General features: G+C 46.5%; 1 protein-coding gene across 4 annotated transcripts in view; it reads left to right on the forward strand.

Moving 5' to 3' along the window:
* LOC121665181 (serine/threonine-protein kinase PAK 3) overlaps positions 1-24,732 on the forward strand; it is a 132,184-nt gene that overhangs the window by 33,436 nt on the left and 74,016 nt on the right. The window contains exon 2 of one of the 4 annotated variants that reach the window (XM_042029177.1): positions 6,017-6,127. The exons of 2 other annotated variants lie outside the window; for them this stretch is intronic. The gene's annotated coding sequence lies outside the window, so the exon portion shown is untranslated. Of the gene's footprint in view, positions 1-6,016; positions 6,128-24,376; positions 24,467-24,732 lie in introns of those variants that run through there. One more of the 4 variants, XM_042029160.1, reaches the window with a different exon arrangement.

Below are 24,732 nucleotides of genomic sequence, written 5' to 3' on the forward strand. Positions count from 1 at the left end.
CCTGACTGCCTTGCAGCATAGGCACGAGTAGTGTTTAACACCCTGTGTTCTTCTGAAGATATTTCTCCTCATGATCCAACCCTCAGGGGAACTTGCTCTCATTGCACTTTTGTGCATGGAAGCATGGGACTGAGAAATCATGGAACAAGACAGGAGAGTGGATCTCATGCGAAGTTTGGGTTCCAGTTTGTGCAGGGAGTCCCAGAGCAGGGCACTGAGCCCATTTGCCCAGCCTAACCAAACCATCACTCCACACTGTAAGCCTGCTTGGTTCTGACTTCAAGACTTGATTCATGGCCCTGGCCCCTCTAGTCTGGGATTTAGTGATGTAATTCCCGAAAGTTTTGATTGATGGAAAACCAGAAAGTGATTAGAAGATCTTGCAATGTGTTAACAAATCACTCACAGATGAGTGTTGATTTATCTGCAATACAAATCACCCTAAATGAAATGGTCTGATTTATCCAACTGACTTGTAGCAGGAGGGACTGATTTAGTGATGCTGAGCCCAGCCATTAATGTACCATGTTCATAAATTGCAGTGGGCATGTGTTAAACTGGGATTTATAAACCCAGACTTTGTGACTTCACCCCATAGCTTTGATGTTGGGCACCTTGAAAGTTCTGTCAGCTGTGAGAAGTATTGCCAGGCAGAGGACACTATTGACAACACCTTAGCAGGGATTTCCTCTCTTAGAGCCTGGGGAGGCTCTGCACTTTTGAATTTGGAAATCAGATCAATAATCTTATGCTTTCCCTTTCTCACTCCCAAGTCAGCAGAAAGAAGAGACATGGGAGAGTCCTTTCTGATGGGCACGTGGGGGAGAAGGGAGGGTGGGGCTTTATGCATCTGTCTGTGGGAATTGCTTGTTCATTTTTTACCTGCTGCTTTATGTTTAGTGGAGTCCCGGGAGATCAGCATGGGGAAGAGGGAGACAGGATTTAAAGTGAGAAGGAATTGCTACCGTCCTTCAAGCTGACTTCCTGAATTATTCAAGATGTGGTGTTTCGCCTTGTAATTCTCACACTGAGAGTAATAGCTTTGTAACTGAACCTGGCAACTGTGCAGAGAACCAAGCATCCTCCCCTAGCCTCACCCCAAAAATTTACTTTCAAGTCTGTGCTGCACACAGTAAGTCTTGTGAGGGCTGAAATACAGCTGTGGTTTTGCCCCAAAAAGCTGTGAGCTTTCCATCCTTATAAATTTTTATTTTACAGCAGTACTGGGCTACAGGTAGCCATAATTGGCCAGCTCTGTGATAAAGATGTGTCATTCATGTTTTTCCACCAGGACATGCAGGGTGCGGGAGTTTCTTGTATGTAGCAGTTGCTTTTAAATGAAATTACTTATTTCATAACTGTGGGTAGGCATTGCTATGCTTTTAAAATGGAAGATGGCTTTGGCTGCTGGAACAAAAGAGAATCTTAATTAGATTGGGAATTAAAGCAAACTATCCCCCACCACACTCTTCCCCAATGCTAGGTAATGTCAGATAAGGCTTGATTATAATTATAGTGTCATGAATGTTAAAGCTTTCTAATGCACATAATGATGCTTTAAAAATCACCTTCTGCACACCAAGATTTATCAAGTTATCATTGCTGTATGTCTAGATTAATCAATCATAAACAGAGCTTCAGGGGGGCTGAGGAAACTCTCTGAACTGAATGTTCTCCTGAGACCAAAAGTGGACAGGTTGACTGAGTTTCTGTGACTTAATGATCCAGTTTGTCCCTTGCCTGTGGTCTGATCCTGGGTGTGTGATGCACAGCAGGAGGAGTGGCTGTACAGCCCCTCACTGGGAGTGAATACAGATGAACTTGCCATTCCTCTCAACAGGAGTGTTCTTGCCAAAAGAATCATGCACTCCTTGCCTGTTTCTTGGACTTGGTGCTTGCTCCTGCACCAGCCAGGTATGGCAGCCCTGCTGTGGAGGAACTTTGCTGGGCTCTCTGAAGCAGCAGGTTTTGACAGACCAAGGACCTTTCCCAGGCCTCAGATTAAGTGTTCTGCTGCACTGTGACCACCTGAACAGCTTCCAGATTGCAGAGGGCCAGTGCAAACCCAGACAGAAATTTTGTAAATTAAAGGCTGTAGAGGTAAAAAATTGAGATTGTGAGAAAGACTTCCGTGAAGAATAAGCTGTGTCTGTCACTGAACACTGTTGCAATTTCTAGCATTTACTGGGAACAACCAGTGCCACAGAGAAATATTAATTCTCCTTTTTTTTCCCTCCAATTATCATCATCACTGCAAGTAGCACTGTTTACAGTTCTGCTTTTGTCTTTAGAACTGATAGCTCTCTTGTTAAACAACTGTAGGGAAATCTGGGGCAGTCCCATTTTTACTTAGTGACACTCAGAGCACTAAATGTTGCAATGAAATCCCAGTTTTCCTGAAATCAATAGCAACATTTTTGCTGACATCAGAAGAGGCAATATGCGTCTGTCGATGCTTTCAGGTTTTTCCTGGAAAAGCCAAAATAAGGCTAATCTGATCTCAACTGATGTAATTGAAACTGAATAATTATTATACAGTGGTTCTGAAATCCCCAAGCAGATAAGCCCATCGTGTAAAGAAAGGGCTTGCACAAGGCAGTATCAGACTCTGCTCCACAGATGTTATGATCCTGGCCACAAGTCAGGAGATGTTTAATGTGTGTTTAACTTCCAAGCTCATGAATAGCTCCTGTTACTTCAGGGAGAGGACTTGCATGCCTAACCTCCAGGAAGTGATGAAATTCCCAAACCATGCCTAAATGAAGATCTAATACACAGACAGCCTTTCTTGAATTTTAGGCTTCTCGCCTGGCAGCCCTGACCTTCTGCAAGCCTGTGGAGGGCTGATAACTGTGTTTTTGTAGATAGTCTCAGCCAGTTCAGTTAATCTAGCAACGACGATGGCTTCCAAATTCAAAATGCAGAAGATCCTTAAACTGCATGGACTGTGCTTCCCTACTTCTGGGAATTTAAAGAGGGAGAGTGCTGTTAAGAGGAGCACTGTGTGTGGCTGTAAAATGTAACTACAGCACAATAAACCTTGATCACTTATTAACATATATAGCAAAACCAGAGCAGAATGGAGGATCTGGTAGAGCCTTCCAAAAGTGCCCAAGGCCCTTGGGGTGTGTGGGGCCGTTCTCTACATTGCACCTTGCCAGCTCTCAGGAGTCACCTGCTTGTGTCTGGGGAGGCAGAGGCCAAGCAGTGTGTGGAGAGAAGATAGGTGCTTTCTTCCAGAGAGCTTTTTTCATTTTTTTCTTTGATTTCTTCTTGTTTTGTTGCTTAGATCAGTGTTGAGATCAAAGGCATTCCGATGGGATGCACAAACAACTTTTTTTTCTGTGGGAAAGAAGAAAGAAATCCAGTAAGTTATTTTGCACAACTTTCTACTGTACCAGCCATGTTAATTGAGTTTGCTCCTGTGATTAAACTAAAATAGATGTTGATCATATTTTTGGACAGGCTTTTGGCTTCTGCCCTGTGAAAACTGCCTCCCTCAAGTGAGAATTTGGTCTTTAGGGCAGCATCTCCTAAGCAGTCTCACCTATGACTGGGTCAAGATGTTTGCCATTGCTCTGTCAGTCCCAAGAGATCCACTTGCTGATTCTCTGGTCATGTCACTGTGCCTCTGAAAAACTCACCAAATGTGAGGTAACCACCATGTGGATTTTCCTTTGATACTTCCTTGAACCCCCTCTCCACTGGGAAGCAGATGTGTTGGCTTACCTGGCATCGGGCTGAGGAACTGAGGCTTAGTTTCTGTGCTCTCCATTTCTTCAGCTCTCTGTCCTTTCACCTCCTTTCATGGTGTGCTGTCAGTAACAGGGGTTGTAAGTGGTGTGGGACAGGGGCAGGTGTCCTTGTCTGTGCAGAATGGTGCAGTGATCCCTCAGAGAGTGCTTGGAAACTAATACATTGATTAATTCCTTTTTAGTGTGGTAGTAGTAAGAATGAGCTACAGATGCCTTCAGAGGACCCATTCCATTGCTGACCAGCATGCTTTGAACAGTGAATTCCTTTCAGCTGTGTCTCTCCCCACATGTTTTATCCATTTTCTTCATTTCCTTCTCTCCTTTCATTTTCCTTTTATATTTCTACCTCATGAGGCAAGTAAGGAGATCATCACAATCTCCATGCCTGCAAGGAGACAAGGATGAGTTAGTTCACTAGTGTTTTGGTCATGATAAACAGTCATTGAGTGGCACTGCCAGGCTTTCAGAGGAGAAGAAATCTCAGGCAGAGATTACCATTTCTTTAATGAGAATGTCTGCATAAACCATCATACAATCCAGCATATAATCCTTCACCTTTTCCTCTCTAACAGTTATTTCACTGCAGGAGAGTACTTTTGGGTAGTTATTCCGACAGCATTTACAGAGCTTCCTGATGCTTCCTTGTAGATACACTACAGGAAAATCCCAACTGGCAATTCATGCTGGAGAGCAAGCATGGGGCAAGTGTCTGTGATGGAGAGGCATGAATGATGAGGGAGCCTGAATTCAGCAAGATGTCATTTTTCTCCTCTGGGCATTCCTCCTTGCACAGCTTGCTGTATTTGTGGCCTAGTTTTAATGAGAGATTTTTGACAATAGATGTGAATGTTGACATTTTCCTCTATTTTTTTTTTCTTCTTTGGATTTGAGCTGAGCACACACTGGAGTGATGAAGCTCAAGGGTGCCAGATTCAGTTCTACTGACAGCAAGTATCATGTCCTAGAGTCTTCTTTGTAAATCCTGAAGATGGTTAAATGTCTCTTTCCCCCATTATTTCTATTGAAAAGTAGCTTCTGCCTCATCCTTCTGGTCATAGAAACATTATAATTTCCAGTTCAAATTCACTCATGGCCTTTTTATTCTTCTTTGGTTATTTCTAGTCACTGATCTTGACTAGCTATTTTTCTTCCTTGGTGTTTGCCTTTGAGTTATTTCTGGATTGCAGTGATGACCCTTCTCAGCCTCTGTTTGGTTAAGCTAAAAAAAGCTGGCTACTCTGGTCTCCCTGAGAGGAATGTGCCTTATTCTGATTATCTTACCAGTCTTCGTCAGTCTCTGGCTTTTTTTTACAATACACACGTACTGAAGATCAGTGTGTGTGTGCTGAAGAGGGGCCCACACAACACCCTCTGTGTCCTGGCTGGTTCCCCCAGGTTCTGGACTGTTTTAAATGGCTTTGCTCACCACAAGAGTCACATGTGATTTTCAGTAAATACATGGTTTTGTTCTTTAAACCGAAACCCCAACCACCATTCAGTGAATGCAAAAACAAATTCTTGTCTGTGCAGAGTAAGGAATGGTGTGTAATTGTTTGGCAAGTTAAAGGATGGAATTTTTGCTGGGACAGTCCAGGTGCTGAAAGTATTTAAATAGTTTGATTCCCTTGCTCTGTGAGATCAGGACAGTTATTGCCATCAGTCCTTTACACTTGTCTGCTCTCCTTTAACTTTCAGTCTCTGCTTCTTCAGGGAGGATCCTGTTTTGTAGTAACAAATGGAACATTTAAATACAGTAGTTACTTGTTGTGTCTGAACTCTCTGATTATTTGCAAATCACAGCAAAAGCTCCCAAACCCAATACAACAAAGTCCATATCAGAGTAAGTTTTGCCAGGCAGCCCAGGTGGTCAGGGTCACAGTGGTCACCTCAGGGTAACCAGTGTGAGCCTGATGCAGTGAGATCTGAGAAAATCTGTCCCTGGTCTGCAAAAATTAGTGAGTGGAGTTATTGTGCCATTTGAAAGTATGGGAGCTGCAGTAGAAAGTAAGAGCTTCAATGTAGTTGCAAACCATAGGTCAAAATTTCAGTCAGGGTAACAGAAGAATTGATGGCACCATTTGACTTTCTGCCAGGTGAAGATTGGGCCTAATATTTGTTTTCCCAAGTAAAAGGGTCCAGTCAATCAGGCAGCCTGCCTGGAGAATAAAGGACCAAACCAGATTTTAATTGCCCAATGGGCATCCTTTCAGCACAGATCTGTGTTTATGTGCCAGAATAATTTGGGTTTGTGTCTGACACAGGAGATCTGACTTGTGGAGGGACTTCAGTCTGGGCTGTTATTCTTGGAGGACTGGGGAAATGAGGGTGTATCCTCCCTGCCCTTAGAGTCTGCACCTGAAGACACCTTTCAGGTAGGAGTTGTTTCCTATTGGTGACCAGAATGGTGAATGATGTGCAAGCTCTCTTTAAAGTAATGTGGGAGGGGAAGGAAGAAAGAAAGAGAGAAGGGACAGAAAGATCCTGAAGGGTTTTCTTCAGCCTGGCTTAATTTGGAGGTGACACTTCATATGTCAATTTAAATTAAGCCATTTCAAAGAGCACCCACCCCAGAGCCTCTGATGCACTCTTAAGACAGCAAGTGTGGGGCACGTTGGGTGACTGACACAGCTGAGGACAGAGAGGGAGGGAGCAGCAGGAGGAGCTGAGATGAAGGGTTTCATGGCAGGGCTGCTTTGTCCCCTGCCATGTGTGATCACATGTAATTACCGGGCTGTAGTTCACCTCTGTTTTCTTTATCACATGTTTGGGCCTAGTGTTCTGGTGTGTTAGGTCCAGGTACCTCGTTCTTATGTCATGTTTTTTTGCAGCCTTTCTGATCTGAGTAAGGTTTAAATAGGAGTCTTGTCTGGGTGTTGAACAGTTAATGTTCAAGAAAGCTAACACCTGCATTTGCAGCCTTGTCCCCTCCTATGCAACTGAATAGCATTTCATGATGGCAGGGAAATAATTCAGTACAACCAGGCCCTGCTCTGTGGGCGATGAATAAGCTCAAGTGAAGTAGAGGTCATTCATGTTAATCTGAAGCAAATAGGATTGTGGGACTGGGGGAAGAGGGTGAACCCTCTTTTATGTACAAATTCTATAGCTCAGAGGCTTAGGAAACACTTAATAGTAAACATTTGCAAAGAATCCATGCCGTTAACCTTTTCCAAGGGGAGAGACAAATGGTTTTCCTGCTTCATTTTGTGCAGGTCTCGCATTTTGGTACGTATGCAAATTGTGCTGGGTGGCAGTGTCTCATACAAATCAGCCTGAAATGCAGAGGCAGCCATGCAAGCAAAATGGCTTGTCTTTCCCTGCAGCTGCAGTGAGACTTCTAGCACAGGAGAACCAGGCAGAAAGAGAGCCTGATTTGTAAGGAAGCATCAGGAAGAGAGAAGAAAACCAGAAATCCTCCTAAATTGCTGTCCCACTAGCAGAAACCTTCATATCCGTGCTACAGTGCCGCCGTGTGTTTTTGATGATCTGAGGAGCATCCAGCACTGTTTCATTTTTCTTTGGGTTTTGGAGTGTCCTTATCCTGACTTCTCAAGGCAAGGAAATCTGTGATCAACTCGTGGCTGTGCAGAACCGGGGAGGTAATGTTTGGGAAGAAATGAACAGCACTTTTTTGAGATTAGGACTGAAATGGGCATGGAAGATAACATGGATGTGAAGCGTAAGCAGGTACCTTTGCAGGAATATTGACTGCCTGTTGTAAAGACAGTGTGAGGGCTGGGCATTACATTGTGCTGCTGCTGTTCTCTGTCCCAGCTCCTTTGTGGATCTGTGAATCAGGTTTTTTCACACTGTTTAACAGCAGTTACTGATACACCTGCATAGAATCATCCTAATTATAAATCTAATGTGTCTCCAATCCCTTTGCAATATTTCTTTTATGAGTTGGGTAGGAATCAGGCATTTACAATTCCAGGAGTAAGTCCCCTGTTCTCTCCCTCTTATACTGTGCTTTTCCGTCAAGTGTACCAGGAGCAAGTATCCAGCAGGGTGGACTGAGTTTGACTTTCTGAGTCTGCAGTGTTTCTTGGTTAACATGGCAACAAGACCAAATGTTATTTAATTTTAATGATAGGTGACAGCAAAGCAGAAGAGAAAAGGGAATGGAAGCTGATCAAAGTTCATAAAGACATGCACTTCCTTGCCTTTTTTTTTTTTTTTCTTTTTTCCAGCCAGACCTTTCTGGAGTTCTGGCTCTTTTGACCCCATGGTGCTGGAGTGAGCCAGTGCTGTTGGGCTGGACTGTGGGGGGCTCTGAGCAAGCATGTGCAGAGCACTCCAGCAAGCAGGGAAAAGGGCTGCTTGGCATTACCAGCTTCCCTGTGTAGGTGCAGACACTCCTTGTTTTCAGAGAGGTGAGCTGTGAGAGAACAGTGATGTGGCTGCAGTTTCTCACTGTGCCTTGCTGGATTGGTTCTTGCTTGCTCTTTGATCTTTTTTCACACTGAGTAACAGGCAGCATGACTGCAATGTGATGCTCTGGCTGCAGACTGCATTGTCTTATTGAAAAGTGAATTGCCTCAGAGCCTTCAGTCTATCTCCTGAGATATTTCCTGTTACAACTAGGAAAGCTGGGATTTCCACGTGATTTTGAAGCTCAGAGTTCTGATGTACAGTGAACACAGTGTACAGTGAAATCCTGTCTCTGTGTTCATTCATTGCTGCTTCTGATCCCTTCTTTTCTCTTCCATTATCTCAAATGCTTTTGGAAACTTCATTTTCAATGCACTGTATCATCTCACTTGAGTTCCCTTCTGTGGGCATCATGGTTCAGTAGGAAATGCAACACTGGTTTGAAATGTTTGCAGACAAGATAAGGAAAAACACATCTGTGAGTTATTAGGGTCCGGAGTAATGTCTTTTACCTTTGGAGCTTACAGATGTTTTTTGCCTTTTCATCTGCAAAATACTTACACTTTCCAGCATTGTCTGCATCCAGAGGGTGTGTCTTGGCAGGGAATTATGTTGGACATGCAGGCTGGGTGAAGCTGCCTTGGGCATCTCCTGAGCACTCTGGCTCTGTGGCTCAGCCCTTCCGCGCACTTGTATCAGTTTTAGCACTTCTCCTCTGGTCACTCATGAACTGATTCTGTAGTGGGAGACTTTGGTATTTTATTTTGTAATTGTTCGTCCTCACGTGAACTGCAGGTTTCCATAAGAACCAGGGCTGCCCTCTTCCCTTGGTACATGAACACCTCTTTTCCCCAGCAGTGACAGCCTGTGCTTGTGACACATCTGCCTCTGCACAATGATGGCAACAGTTGGGTTTTTCCAGTGAGTTCCTGATCAGACCCTTAAAACTTGCTGGAGGTTGAGCAAGTTAAATCCAGCTTTTTCATTGACCAGACCATTGCTCTCTAAAAATGATCTTTAGACAAAACCCCCTTTTTAAATTGTGCTAGAGTTGTCCCATTTGTGAGGTGTTGTGTGTGGAGGTCAAATCTTTGGTTAATGTTTCATTTCCATGACCTTTTGTAGATTGCACCCATTCCATTCCTACCGTGTTCCTGGCAGAAAGGGAGGAGAGATACCATAACACAAGTAATGCCCTCATTTCTCCAGCTTCCCTGAGATACAGATATGTGATTGCCACTTGTTTTTGCAGTTTTTGCAAAAGTAGTCTTTAACTCCAGCCATTAAAAGCATATTGGACTCATGTTGGTTATAAGTGCTAAGGTGCAGGAGCTGCTTTCTAGAAGTGCCAAACACCTGGGAACTTCATCTGAAATGGCAAGTGTTTGGTGCTTCTAAAACCAAGTTTACCATGGAAGGGATCACTAGGAGGAGCCTTTTTCATTTCTCTCCCTCTGTCTTGCAGACATCCATATTCAGTGGTGCTTTCCATGAGCATAGTGGGTGCCATACTGCAATTGCTGGGTTTCCAGCCCCATCATAGGGCTGTTCCACTCAAGGTTAGGTGTTTCCTAGCTTGCAGCTTAAACTTATGGGCAACCTATACCTGCTGCCAACATCATCAAGGAAGAAAGGCAAGATGTAAAGGCTGTATTTTAATTAGGCCACAATCTAATTAACTCACCAGTGCACACAGACAGACTGCACACTGTGATTTTCTTGCTCATTCCCACCTCTTTGGGGATTTGTTACCAATCTTTCTCTCTCTGTGGGAAGAACCTGGAAGCCAGGAGTTTTGAGCTCTGTTTCTGGCAGTGCCATTGATTCACTTGTGACTTTGTGCAAGTCTCTTTGGGTTTTGCTTCTGAGGCTTTACAAACATAGGAGGACAAACACACTTCCTTCACTTTTCAGCATTGATTGGGAGCCCTAATTAACACTTAGAAAGCAAGGAGCTTTAGACTACAGAGTGCTGCAGATGTATATTGCTGTGGGAATACAATTAATAAATAATGGTACAGGAGTTCCCACACTGCATATTCCAATGGTTTATTTTCATTATTTGTTTACTGCATACAGTCTGTATCAGTCATATTATATATCTCCTTAATTTTTCATTACTGCTCGAGAAAAACCTGGGTAGGAAATACTAATACTTTCCCTCCTAAAGTACTGACTTAATGGTACTGTGATCCCAGGGAAACTCTTAGAGTGTCCTGCTGCTCTTTGGCTGCCAGTTCTCAGATTCCAGCTCTCCCATCATGGCCCTGGTCACAAGAGAAGGGGACAGGTCTAACCAGATAGTCTGACCTGCCATGCAAAATGGATCACAAAGTTTTAGCCAAAGATTTCTACTTCCAGCTCAATAATTTCTGCTTAGGTTAGAGCAGGTCATTTAGACAGACATCCAATGGGGATGCAGAAACTGTAAGTCCCTCATGGCAGAGCCATTCTTTCTGGCCCTCAGCACATTCTGCAAGATACCTGGCTTTCTGAGTCTTGGGGTTCTCTTTGCAGCTGTAACCCTTAGACATTGAGGTTCCAGAGGGCCAGGCAGTCTTTTGAGGAAGAAGCCAGTACATTAATATGTTGGGTGGATATTTTTTGTGTTAATGTCTTGTTATCCAGATAGTGGAAGCATCACTAAGCATCTCTTGGGGTTTCAAGTGTTTCCTTAACTCTTATCCTTACCCTACCAGGGAAATATGTTCATTTTACTTAAACAATTCGTGTAGCATGTTATAGAATGGATCTACCAGATTTATTTCCAGCAGCTGATGAGACCAAAAAGTTTGGGATATTGGAGAAGGCACAGAATTTTACCCCCGCTAGGAAGGGAGCAGGAGCCAATGTACTCTGTGTACCCATGTGCTCTGGATCTGGAGAGCTCCACACCCCACTAAGTGGCTTTGGAAAGGTTAATGAAGGGAGAAGGTGCCAGCAGATGGCACTCATGAATACACAACATTGTCTCAGGGTTTTGAAGGGCCCCGATCACTTCTGGCATGTGTAGCAAAAAGCGCAGAATAGGGCAACATTCACCTGCTGAACTCAGACACTGTAGGGCAGGTGGCCAGTGCTGCAGTAAGCAGAGAGCCTTGGGTTGGTGAGACCCTGTTTCCATTCAGAGCAGCTCATCTTTCCAGGCCTGGTGGGTACAAGGGCACAGGAGGGATGTAGTGATGCAGCCCTGCTAGTTCAGTGATGACTGGTGTCACCACCAAACTTTGGGGTTTTTTGACAACAGGATGGCCTACATGGCACCAGGTGTACTGGCATCAGATGTGGTGGCATGCTCCTGCCCAGTGCCCCTCTCCTGCGACAGACAGTCCAACTGCTGTCTGGTGCAAGAAGTGGCCAGAATTGGGGCTTTATGGTGCTGGCATTTGTTCCTGGTGGGGTGAGCAGTGACATTCAGCTTTCATTAGAAGACAAAAATGGCACACCAGGACATCTGAGGGCACATTTTCAACAGTCAGTGAAGGCAAAGTACAGGCTCTATTTCTGAGCCAGATGAGCAGTCTGTTCCTGGTCCATGGGACTTGTCAGCCCAGCAAAGATTAGTGAGGCGAAAGCAAAGGCTGTAAAGCTCCCCTCCTGTCCAGCACTGGTGAGAGAAGGTGATAAGGGATTCATTGTGCAACCAGGAGATAATTGGCAGCAGTAGTATGAAGCAATGCCAGTTTTTTTGCCATAGAAATTGTCCAGACATTTTGTTCACAGCTGTGATTCACCTTGCTGCGCAGTCAGTCTGTTCTGGACCATGCAGTGTTTCAAAAAGAGCATGGCTGCCACATAAAATCTCGTGGGATTGCCCAAGACTGTGTGCAGGACTGAGTGTGAAAATCCATTTTGCTGGTTCAGGGCTTGGGAAAGGCAGGTGGTGAAGGGACTGGACCTCCAAAGGGCAAGTCAGCCTCCTCTTCCCTCACTGCAGACACCAGTAAGTGTAGCTAAGGCTGTACAGTCACTTATCTCCTTGGAGGAGGAGGAGCTGGGTTTCATGTGCCACAGCCTGAGCTGACAGATCAGATCTCTTCGGGAGATGGAGCCCATGTCTCATGTGATGACAAGCTTGAAGGAGTAGGGGTGGGTCTCTGTGGTGATGTCTGTGTGGAAAAGTGAACAAGAGAGATTTTGGCTTAGCCAAAATGCAGAGTGCCTGTCTTACCTTCTTCTGTGGCTTGATGTGTCTGCCCAGTGCACAGGGAGAGTTGGATGAGGCTGTATGCTGGTAGCCCTTATTGTAGCTTGACCTGCAGGTGTCAGCTCCAAGGAGACACTGTGGTCAGTGTGACTGGTCTTGGCTAAGGCGGTCCCTTGGGAGCTTCAGTACAAGTCAACGGGAGCTGAAATGTTGGTGATGGGTAAGCCCATCCTGCTCAGCAACATATGTGTCTACCAGCCAGCTGTGAGTCTGTGGCCACGTGTCACTTTGTCTTGTAAAGAGTGAGTGTGCCCTGGAGTTGCCCAGCTGTGCGTTACTCCCAGAGCTCTGCCCCAGGGAGCTGCTCTCCAGAAATCACTGCTTACCTGCAACTGCAGGGCTGTGTGCAGCCCTCTGAGATGTAGCAAAGACAGCATGTGCCAGAGGGATGGTGTTTCTCTTCCTCTGGTGATGAGGAATTTATCTGGCATTTCCTCCCCTGCCTTGTTGAGACTTTATGAACTTCTGGGATTTCCTCCCCTCACCACAGGATAGCAGTTGTTCCCATGGGGCAAGCACCCCTCTCCTCCTGGAGCAGTGGCTCTTCCCTGGGCTGTGCAAGATAATTGGCCTGTTCCCCTGGTGTGGAACCAACGGCTGTGCAAGGCCACTAACGAGAAGGGGCCAGGGTAGCAACAGGATTAAAAATATGTATGAGCAAACATCTTGTTTCGACTGCAAGGATGCACTGAAGCATAAGAGTCTGGGTCCTGCAGAAAGCCAGAGGCAGAGTGGGTTGGCATTCAGACTGGCAGCTGCACAGTAAAGCCACACTGGTAGCACAGGAAAGGGAGGGCAGGAGCCCAGGCTTATTTACACTGGTGTAAGCTGGAGTAATGTCATGGAATCACCTACTACATTTGGCTGCATCCTGTTGGCTGGAGTCCAGTGTGGATACATGGCATCAGGAGAGCATGTGGGATACCACCAAATACAGTACTGGCCTCTGGCTCTCTTCCTCTCTGACAGTGGCCTCCATATGGGATGGGACCTGTCATTGAAAAGATTGTTCGTATGGAATCGTTACCTGCTCCATACAGTGTTGGGAGGTGGATACTGAGTGTGATGCCCCATCCTGGTGGGCTTCATTGGGCACTGGCAGAAGCTGTGTGACTGCCAGTGGAGGTGTCACAGTGGCACAGAGGTGGAGTGGGTGCTCCAGTGGAACATGCTGCTTTTTCCTTCATGAAAAAATAAAGATATTTCATTTAAATTTCTGTTTTAAGGGTGATTGTTCTTGGCTGAGTTGGGTCCCTGTAAAACTTCACAAAGTCATTTCAGGTCGTTGAAAGCTGTCAATGCACCCCAGTCGTATTCCTCTCATGCAGTGAAGGATTTTTTTGGGAGGAAGGTTTATGACATATCTTTGCATTGAAGAGCTCAGACTGGAAGGGAGACTTACCAGCTGACTGCAAAGGCATATCCATGACAAGGAAGGCTGTCTTGATACCTTGGCTGAAGAGATGAAGGCCTGATATGAGATATCTTACAAGATAAATTAACATGGAGGGAGATGGTTTCTCTGTTTACATGCTGGGTTTACCAGGGATCATAAATCCCTGAGCTTTGTATTTTATGGGTACCAAAAGAAGGAAATATCTCATGGAACATGGAGGTTAGCAGAACAGTTGGGTAACCATGCAGGTTTGTAGCCTTTGTGATGCATGAGAGCACCCAGACACTATCACTGGGACAGGGATTCTCTGACCCCATGGGAGCTTACTGGATTCCCAGATATCAGCAGGCCCAGGGTGGAAGGGGAGTCTGACCTGGCACTGCAGAGCAGAACAGGTCCAAAGCTCCAATCAGTCTCTGTCTCCAGTGGCATTGATGCCACGTGTTTATCTTGGAAATCAGACCCTCCAGCCCCCTCTCATTTATTAGCAATTGCAATAGAAATAATAATTGGATTCAGTCCATTGCATTTAACATTTTAATGTCAACTGAGGAATTCTTCCTGATCCCAGCTCTTGATTAGGTGACATCTTTGAGCACCAGATTAATAAGACTGACTGCATTCTCTGAACAACCAGCTTTCACAGTCAGGGGTAAGGGCTGAAATGTACTGTCATGCTTTATACACTTGACTCAAGTTGGCCAAAAGGTCATTCTTATAATCCTTAAAATATTTTTTCTTACTATGTTTGATTTTGATCCATATTGGATGGAGAATAAAACTTCCATAGATTTTCCATGAACGGTGTTCTCCCACCCTGTGGATGCATGCTGAAATTGGTGCTTCCTTGAGCTTCTTAAAGGAGCTGTCACTGAAAGTGTTTTGAAAATGCGTCCAATAGGTCATACCCTCTTCCTATTGACTGTCATGTGGCCAGGGTCTCATGAACATATCTTTCCTTAATCTTGGGTTTCAAAACTCTTCTACTGTTCAGCTAAGACTTGTCAAACCTGGGTTGTTTTGCACACTGAAATGCATAATTCAAGAATCATGAGAAGGAAAAACCCACTGTTTTGTCATAAAACTCATGCTGCACTGCTCTCTGGACTCTGAATTATGATAAAAGGATTATTTCTGGGATAGTGGCCTTTTGTCTTCAAATATTTGGTTCCATCTATGCTATGTCAAAGGAGACTGTAGCTGTCCCAATGACATGGAAGATAAGTCTATGGCATGAACTTCTCCTTGGTGTTTGTACCTGCACCCATGCTTAGCCTTCACTATTGCTTATGGAGTTCTCTTTGTGGCCAAAGAAAACCAAGGGTTTGGAGACAAACAGTAGAAATACTGCTTGGCACGAACAAATCTTGCACATTTTACTGGCTGTGCCCTGGTGTGAGCTGCAAGTGTGTGCAGGGCAGAAAGGGAAGGAAGGTGTTGGAGAGTGAAGAGAAGAAGGGGATATTCTCCTCTAAAGAAGTAAGCGCACTGAGGTGGTCTGTACATGTAAGTTTAGTTTTTGGCACATTCTCCATTTACTATCGTGATGTGGTCAGTCTCACTAATAATCCTTCCTCTGGACCAGCTTCCTGAAATCCTGTTTGAAGTGTCTCATTTAATCAGGTTTCAGAGGAATCTTTCTCTTCAACCATTGCAAATTGTTTGTATCGCAAAGACAGTCTCAGTCCTGCTGCTGTAGCTGTTACTGGGCACACGAAAGAAGAGAGGGGCACTTCAGCTGGTGCAGTTAGTGCCTGTGTGCTACAGCAGAGAGCCTTGAATCTTTAATCCAATATCAACCACTTTGCCTGGTCAGCAGCTGGAGAGTTTCTTGCATTTTAATTTTCCAGGTCACAACCCCAGTAAGCTTGAGAAGGGTATTCTCTAAGTCAAGACACACATTCTCTATCATGCTTTTTCTAATTGTAAGGCTTCAGTCTTGCAGGCTGGCGCAGAAGTGCACAGACAACCCTTGTCTCTGGTCTTCTAGTACTGGGAGGGCACTGCCCTGAGCCAGCCTGGTAGTAAACTCTAACTGTCATGGGATATTCTCCAGGCAATGAAGCCTGCATTTGTGGAAAGGGAACCACATAAAGACATTTTTCTTCTCCAGACCCTGTGGGCTGATGTCATCCTGATGCCTATGGTACCTTTGCATTGCAGCATACTGGGAACCCGCATTCTCTAGCCATCACAAGCCATCGTGCAGAGCTATGTGTTTGCCATCCACAGCACCTTTGTTCATACTCACCCATGATACCAGTGGAGCTGTGAAATCAGAGTTCATACTGGTTTAGTATGAGGTTAATTCTCAGATTCACAACATTTTCTGTGGGAAAAGTGGATTTTCAAGGGAGAGCTGAATGAGCAGGAAGAGGCACATGGACATAAGGATCCACTTTCATTTGTGGAAGGGGAAGGAACCACTAAAATTGAAAGCAGCCTCAGCTTCTCATCTGCTTTGAAACATTAACTCAGCCCCTCCCCTATGATACCATAGGTGAGGGTCTAGGGTCCCTGAAGGGTGCAAACCTTTGCGTGTGTCTGTGCTACAGGCCAGCCAGAGGTAAGTCAGCCTGGGCTTGGAGTCTGTCTGACTGGTTTATCATGGGATGATAAACTGAAAATAAGGTAGAGTCTTTCCTCTTCAGCTTGTCAGTTTCTGGATGTAAGTCTGTATCTCCATCCTGTTTTGTAGTGCCTTGCTGCTCCCTTCACAGGCTGGTTCCCTTCCGGCTCTCATGGAGCCCGTCTCAGGGCTCATAGGGAAATCATGGACTTCTGTGGCATCAGACCTTTCTGCTTTCACCAGAATACCCTGAAGGCAGCAGGAGATAAGGTATGGCAAAGTTTTCCTAGCAGCTGCTCGACACTGCTTCCCTTCCACAGCAAACAGCACTCTAGTGTCTTCAGTCCAGAATCATCCCCATGTGAAATCTTCTGGTGATGGAGCACAACAAAGAGGTCTGAATCCCTGCCTAAGCCCTTTCTGCTCCTGAAGTACAACTGCATTCAGTGGAAAAGAGCCAGAGAGCAAGATTGTTTTATTGCAAACTGTCTGCCTGACAAACAGGCATTAAAAAGATTCAGTAGTGGTCCTAGGGTAAAAGCTGTTAATTCCATTTCATTTTCTAACAGCTTTATTGGCTTGAATCAGTTAATTTTCATACCTTCCCTTTAGATATTACCTTGATATGGTTTTGATCTGGGATGTTGAGATGCTCTGGACAGTCACAGGTTAAACACTGACCTCCATATTCACTATTTCTAAAACCCTAGAATGTCAGGTACCACCAATGGTTTACCCCTTTCAAGTCTGTACATCAAGGTGGGAGCTCAGCAGGTCTCCTGCTGACAGAGCTGAGATCAGATGTCAGGAGCTGAGGGCTGTGCAGGCAGGGCTGCTTCACACTTACTCCACCTCAGTGCTTCAGTAATTAGTCTTAATGATTACATCGAGGTGAATGTAAATTAAAACCCCATATCCAGACACTGCTAAGCCTGAACTGCCACAGTGTGGCAGCCTGTAAAATGATGACATTTCACCTCTTGAGCCTCTCTATTTTGATGTCTCCTGGCAGGCACAAGAATTGGTATCATTCCTGCTCCCAAGTAGTTGGGAAGAAAATGGAGAATAACTTGTGTAAAAATCTAGTACGTTGGCAAATGCTTTTCATACTAAAACAAAGATAAACAGCTGGAGAATGGTTTTTATATGTGTCACCCACCTCTAGACATTTTGCAAGCTGAAAACAGAGGCACGGTAATGTGTGGCTCTTCCAATGAAGAATCACTGTTGAATGACAACTATTTTTGGAGAAGATAAATTTGCTGAACTTGCCCATCTTGCCATGGTGGTTTTACTGTCAGATTGTTCCTTTAAAGCGTACTGCACATAGTCATGCATAGCGGTTCCTACAGGGGAAGGGATCTCTCACCTCTACTGAGATTCTCTAGTGCAGGGGGTTGGGCATGGTCATGTATCAGTAAATCTGGTGCTTGTGCTGGGCTATGATGGCTTGGCCACACTGCCCTGGGTGAAGAATCTTACTCTCTGGTGCCAAGAAGGACTGGAAACCATTCTGTGCTGTTTGGATAGATAGGGTGAATCTTGACTTTCTCAGTCCTGAGAGCAGGTTGAATTCAACATCTTGAGCAGATAAAATTCAGCAGGCAGGTGGGCCATCTTTGTTTGTTTTCAGTCAAATGGGATGTTCCCCATGAAGGAGCATGGTTGATGTTTAAGTGCAAATCACGACTGGACTTTACAGTGATTGTCCTGAAAAATTCTGGATCCCACTGGTGTTTCTGCAGGAAGCTGTGGGGTGTTCTGTTTACAAGCTGTGTTAAGGTAGGGCTTGATACATTCAAGCTGTTAGTCTTGTTACTCCTGTTGGAAGGTGATTTAAATTACAATTTACAAAAAAAAAAAGAGGCCTGGGAGTGACACTGGGGTTCCATGGGAGACAATACTGGGAGGTTACTGTACAGCTGCCACTGACCTGCTGCCCAGCCTGAGCTGCTCTTTGCCTCAGTTTCCTGTCTGCCAAAACTGGAGGAGCAATGCTGCTGGGCTGTAGAGCTTCCCATGGGGAAGAATCACTAAAGACAGCTCTGGTAGGATTGCAGAGCACAGGTATGAGCAGTATCAGCTCATATTGTTTCCCTCTTGCAAAATCCTCTTCCAGGTTGGGGATCTCCTTGCAGACATTCCTTTCCTTTCTGAGAGAGGCAGGATTTGTGAACCTGATGCCTACTACTTATCTGAGAGTATTTCTGTTATAGGTAATCAACTGTATCTTTGTCTTAACTTTGAATTTTCTATCACACACCTCCCCAGAGTAGGAGAGCACTACGTTAGTTCTACTAGCTCCTGGAGGTGGATTATATCCCACTTGATTGTTTACAACAGTTGTGAAGATTCAACACCATTTTAATGAGGTATAGCAGTAGTATATTAAGAAATGTATCTATTAAATGCAGTCTTTAGTAGTTGATTGGTATTTAATTGACATGTGTTAATAGTCCTATTACATCTCAGTTAAGTCCACAGTTGAAGCAATAATTTTGAATAGGGAAATCGTGGTTTGAGGTAAAAATAGGTACTAAAAGTACAGCAGCTTTTAATATAAAAATTTTATTATTAAATAAAGTGTTAAGTATATTAATGAAGTCTTATACTGACTTTAGCAAGCGTTTACACTTAGTAGATATTTTTAGAACAAACTAAAATTACACAAAAGACACATTCTGTCAATTATTGCTGGAAGATTCATAAGGACTTATCTATGGAGGTAATTTCTGTCTCCTCTTAGGAAAGATTCAGACTTCGTCATTTTACAGGAAAGTTTTTTAAAAAGTGTGTTGTTTGACATGAAGGTGGGCATTCTTCTCCAGGAACTTGGTCCTGGGGATCAGTAGTTTGGCAACCGAGCTTCTCCAAGCTGTGGTGTTACTGCCATCCATGAAGGTTTCAGACTGCAGCACCTCAATCCACAGTTACTGCAGCCACAGGGAGGTACCTCGTGGGTCTCTTGAGTACAGGGTGAATGAAACCCATGTTTCACAAGGACAGGGTGAAGGACAAAGAGTTTCCTGGGGTGAGAAGACAGTACATGGGTAGATCCCAGAGGAAGACACGGTGTTTGGTGCCTTGCGTGATCCCACAGATTCAGTCTTCAGACTTCAGGGGACATTTCTGTCCTGTCTTGCACCTGAGCTGAGAGGGACCCTCAGGACAGCAGCCATGCATGAATTCTCTTTGAATGAGCTGTGAGTCTCTTTATGAGTCTGTGCCCTGCCCCTGAGCGAGATTTGTAGGACAGGAGTGGGAAGTATTCTAACCATTCACAGAAGCTACCTGCAAATGGGGTAATCCAAGGCACAGAGTCTTTCGGTGCCTTACCCTCCAAGAGGCAGCACGTGAGAGCAGCAGCACGGTGGGAAGGCCTCTGTGTGCCAGCCTCACTGTGTCACTTTTCCCAGGCTGTGTTACTGCCCCATGCCCACGTAAGCCCTGGGTACTTTCACTACTCAGCAACTTGAATCATTCCCAGGCAGCACCTGTGTGTCCTCCTTGTTCTGTCCTTGCCTGGATCTCAGCGTATCCCAGATCCCACAGCTGAGCAGTTGGGACCCCTCGCTGCTGGCAGGCAGCCTGCCTGTTCCCATTGCTACATGTCGGTAGGTGGTTCCTATCTAATGAAGCTCCTTTCCAAGGGAGGCTGTTGACGCGCTCCAGCATCGCCAGATGGTCCCCTTACCTCTCCTCTCACGCTCCCTCGGAAATATTAATGATCCCTAAACCTCTCTGATGGAGGGGCTCCTTTTTGTGACAACCTCATTACGTGGTTATCAGAAGCTGCCACTATCCAGGTTGTCAGGACAACCAGCCTGATTCAGAGCCGCTGGGAAAGGTCTGAACCTCAGGCAAATAATCATCCTCAGCTCCCAGCAGATGCTCACCCACAGCCAATCACTGGGTGCTGGGAAGCCATGACATCATGGGCCAAGCAGGGCCCCAAATTTAATTGTTAGCTTGCAGTGTCCCATTGTGTCCCCTCCCACCAGTGCTTCCCACATCAGCTTCTGGCACAGTTAATCAAGTGCTGCTGTGGTGCCATTTCAGACCCCCCGGGAGCTGCCTGGGCTCGGCAGGGATGGTGGAGGGGCTCCCACAGTCCCCTATGTAATGCAGCCTCGGGGAGGCATGGGACTGTGGGGCCGAGTGCGGGTGCCTCAGCAGCTTGGCATGGGGGAAAACTGCAGGGGACTGTAATACCCACAGTTCTTACAGGACAGAATAAGTTGCTTCTTATTGGGGTTTATTAATTGATGATCAGAGTTAATTTTATCTGTAAGATGAGCTCTCTGGCAGCTACCACTGAATGTGGGAGATTATTGGGATCCTTAATGGGATACCTTCTTCCCATGAAAACCTGTTGACACCCCATCAGCAGTCATGCTGTATTGCTCAGATTGTGTCATGTTTGCCAGCAAGGTGTGATAAATATGGCAGAACGAGTTCTAGTGTGGATGAAGGCTGTGTCCACCTTCCTGCCCTGTTGAAGCAGAGGGCACTCTGTGCCCTTGTGCTTTCACTAGGGCATATCTGAGCCACCTCTGGAACCATGTATCCCATTAAGGTTACATTCTACATAGCTGACCAAGGCATCCTGCAGATGTGTATCTGCAGAGCTTTCCTGAATTCCTGCCCTGCTTGGGCGCATTCCCTGTGAAAGCAGGATCAGGCAGATTTTTGAAAGGATTCCTCTTTTTACTCAAGAATTTAAACTCACTGGTCATCCCAGCAAACCGTACATTTTATTTCTGAAAATGCTGGTGCTTGGTGTCCTTTGCTGAGACATTCAGCCTTGCACACCCCTCTGGCACGGGGGGGGTGCTGGTCAGGCAGTGCAAGTCTACAGCTCTGCAGTCAGTTTGGGAGGTTCTATCTGATTAAATTTAAGAGGTGAGGTTACTGGGCATCAGGCTTTCGAAGTCCTCAGGCACGTTTTGGAGGCTGCAAGAAGGCTATTTGTTGCTCAGAGCTAAAACTTCTTTCTCTTGCTTTGCTAGGTGTTGGCTACCTGGCCCTGAATTTCTGTGGGGTTGCATCTTCAGGAAGGAGTTGCCCCTGAGTGACTCCTGGCTGGGAATGCCCCAAGGAGAGGCTGGGAAGCTTGTGCACAGCCCATCACAGAGACACTCCGGCAGAGATGGTTGTGATACAGCCAGTCCTGCCTATTTTAGTACACAAGAAAGGAGCTGTTGGGGTTGGTGATGCACCTGGTCCAGCCAGGTACTTCCTCCTGCTTCTCACATACCAAAAAGCATTGGGCATCGGGGCTCAAATTAGGGCAGCTTCTGAAGTTATTTTTGCAGGATGACATCCTTGCTTAGAGACCAGATGGCTCCTGAAAAAAACAGGGTTTGGGCAGGTCCTGCGGGTTGTGGAGGCTGGACCTCATGGGTGGGCGTGCGGACTCTCGAAGCATTTCCAACTCGCTGGGACATCCACATGACAGTCACACGGAATTGATGTCTAGCAGGGACGGCCCACTTTCCTATGCCCTGTGGGGACAAAGCCATCACCATGTCCATGTCTGGGCCAGGTCAGGCCCAGCCACACTCTGCAGGTCTGGCCCAGCCCAGCCCGTCCCAGGTGGACCCGTGGAGCAAGTCCAGCTTGCACTGCCGAGCCCGGCACCCTGGGACTGTTGTAGATGCCTTGACCATACAGTCACTTGTTTTCTCCCTCTCCCAGCAATGTGCTTGAGCAATGTGCCCACTGTCAGCACATGGAGCTGCTCACAGTGTGCAGCAGAGCCCTCCAGCTCCAACAGGGTCAGCGTCATTACAGCTGGGATGAGAAGCAAGGGAGCTCTGTAGTTTGGGCAATTTCCCCTTTGTGGCCTTTGCTTTTGCTTCCTCTCTTTGTCTCCTTTGCCAGGAAGGCATGGGACAGGCATGCAAAATCAGCTTCCTATCAGGTATGGTGGGACAGTTGGCTTCCATCCAGCAGCTTAAAAATAGCTGGAGAACCCAGAAAGGCTGAAATGCACAGGTTCAAGGGCTTTGTGGTCTCCAAAGGCCAACCTGAAATGCACAGTTGTTTAAAAACCCTCTGTAATTTTCAGGCAAAACTCCACTGTGCACAGTCAATGCTTGCAAAGTTTCTTTGGCTCCCAGGAGACTTGTAGTTTGGACAGGGCTGAGAGTAAGGGATCTGATCTGCTTTTTCACTGCATGCAGTCACGGAGTCAAGTTTCTGTTCTTTCACAGGGGAAAGGAAACTGAAACTTTCCCTTCATCTGCTCTTGCCCAGCCTTTGGCAAAGTCAGATGGGAGCTGAACTGGGCTTGGTGCTTCAGAGAGCCTGCAGTTTTCTTATGGTGCTCATAAGAGCAGTTTTGCTAAAAGTTTATGCTAAAACTAGATTTTAGTTGGACTTTTTAAAAGGAATGAAAGTGATTCACTCACAGATTCAGTCCTAACATCTGTAATTGCCTGATTTCATGTTCTATCTGCAGCTTTTCCTTGAGCTGCCTTCCTCTTTTGGAAGCCTGTAAGTGGGACACGTACTTCCCATGGCTTGTGGTGCTCCAGGGTGTGGGGCTGGTTGATGACCCACCAGTCTTTCTGAAGCCATCAGGAATGACTTTGAAGGTGGCTGGGTACTGCTGGTGCCCAACCTGCTCAGTCCTTTCCAGCTCTGAGCTGTTTTAAACAGCAGTTTGCAGCAGCCAGTGTGGTTTGCAGGGCTGGGTGAGCCTGTGGGGACCCTGACCGCTCCTTCAGCTGCATTCCCTTCCTCACTGCAGTCAAGGGACATTCCTCCAAAAGCTTTTCATGGACTTTGAAGGGGGAAGAGCCAAAGGTGAAAGCCTGCACTCTCTGCTGACTAACCCACCTTGGCTCAACAAGAGTGTCCTCTGCAGGAGTCACCCCATTGCTTGTCCCAACGCTCTTGGATGCACGCAGTGCTGTCACTGGGGTGGACACTACATGCAGCAGAAAGTGGAAGGCCTCCTCTTCCATTGTTGAGGGACAGCAGATTTGCACAATTCCTGCTGCCCTTAGAGGATCCTGAAAGTCATCTATCCACAGGAGTAATTCTCTGTGGGGGTGGAAAGAACACTGACAACTTGCTCTATGGCTTGACTGTAATCACTGCAGAGCCAGCCAGCTAAGTGACAGATTTGACTCATACTGGGGAAGAAAACCTTTGTGAGATTTCAGCTTACAGCAGGAAGGGACAGTAGTGATTCAGTAGGAGCTGCTTGTCACGTCAGTGTGGACTGGGTGACTCAGTGAGCTCTTGCTTCTGGAGAACCTGTCCTTTGAATGAGCTGTAAGGCAGCAGTGTGATCCCTTGTAGTCAGACAAGATCACATGCTGTGTGGTGGGGCTGGGAGGGTTTGTTATCTCCTCTTGGATGCATGTGGCCTGCCTTACCTTTGCCAGTAGCAGCCACCAGAAGGTAAGTCCTCATTGCTTGGCCTTGGCTGCTCCATAATGTGTCATTAAACATACCCAGTGCATCTCCATCAGGAGAGATGCAACAAATCAAACAAAAACAAATGGCCAAAGGTATGCTCACTTTGGTATGTAACAGCACAGCCCTTTCCACTGGTGGCACCTGGAGCTGGTAGAGCTTCCTGCCAGCCCTGGGACCGGGCACAGCCCCAAGCTCAGAGCATGGCTGGTACTCCCAGCCCCAGCACTGCTCCGTGCCCAGAGATTGTAAAATTGGTCATGTTTATCTGCACATTTTTTTCCCCTGAAAATATTGTAAATGTGAGATCATGCTCATCAAAGCTGGGTCTGTTTCTACTTTTGATACCTTTCATGGAGGAGCTGAACCCGTGGATTCGAAAGGAGCAGAAGGACCACACGTTGCCAAGGGAAGCAAAATTGGAAAAGAATGAAGGAGAAAGGAAAACACAGACCGTGAATAAGACTTTTCTTCTGGTGCGTTGGAGGATGTTTGCAAGGAACTGCCCTCTTTGTCGCAGGAGTGGCCGGAGCCGGTCGCTCCAGCCTCACTCCTGCTGAGCTTCTCCCACGTTCGGATGCGGACAGGAGAAGCCCACAGGCTGTCACACGCAGACGTCATCCGGGGGAGCCCCGAATTTCACGGTGCATTTCCTATTCCCAGCGGACGAAGACCAGGGAGCGTGATGATGCCTTTCAGGACCCATTTCAGCCCCGGCCGGCGCCGGTCTCGCCTCCCAGGTGCCCGCACACCTCCGAGGGGGCACGCGGGCAAGGGGCCTGGAGGGCGAGCACCCCCCCGCGCCGCGCTTTCCCTGCGCGCTGCCTTGAAACACAAGATTTGCCCCCAGCCCCAGCCCCGGCCCGTGTGTCGTCACCGGCCGCCCGCCGCGCCCATTGGCTGCGCCAGCGCGGCTGCGGCGGCCCCGCGACGCGCGGGGCGGGCGGGCGCGCGGCGATTGGCGGCGCGGGGGGAAAGCGCGGCGCGGGGGGGGTGCTCGCCCTCC

Source organism: Corvus kubaryi, unplaced genomic scaffold, assembly GCF_017639235.1.
Source record: "Corvus kubaryi isolate FWS band 111438036 unplaced genomic scaffold, C.kubaryi_AGA036_p1.0 130, whole genome shotgun sequence".
Classification (NCBI taxonomy): Eukaryota; Metazoa; Chordata; class Aves; order Passeriformes; family Corvidae; genus Corvus; species Corvus kubaryi.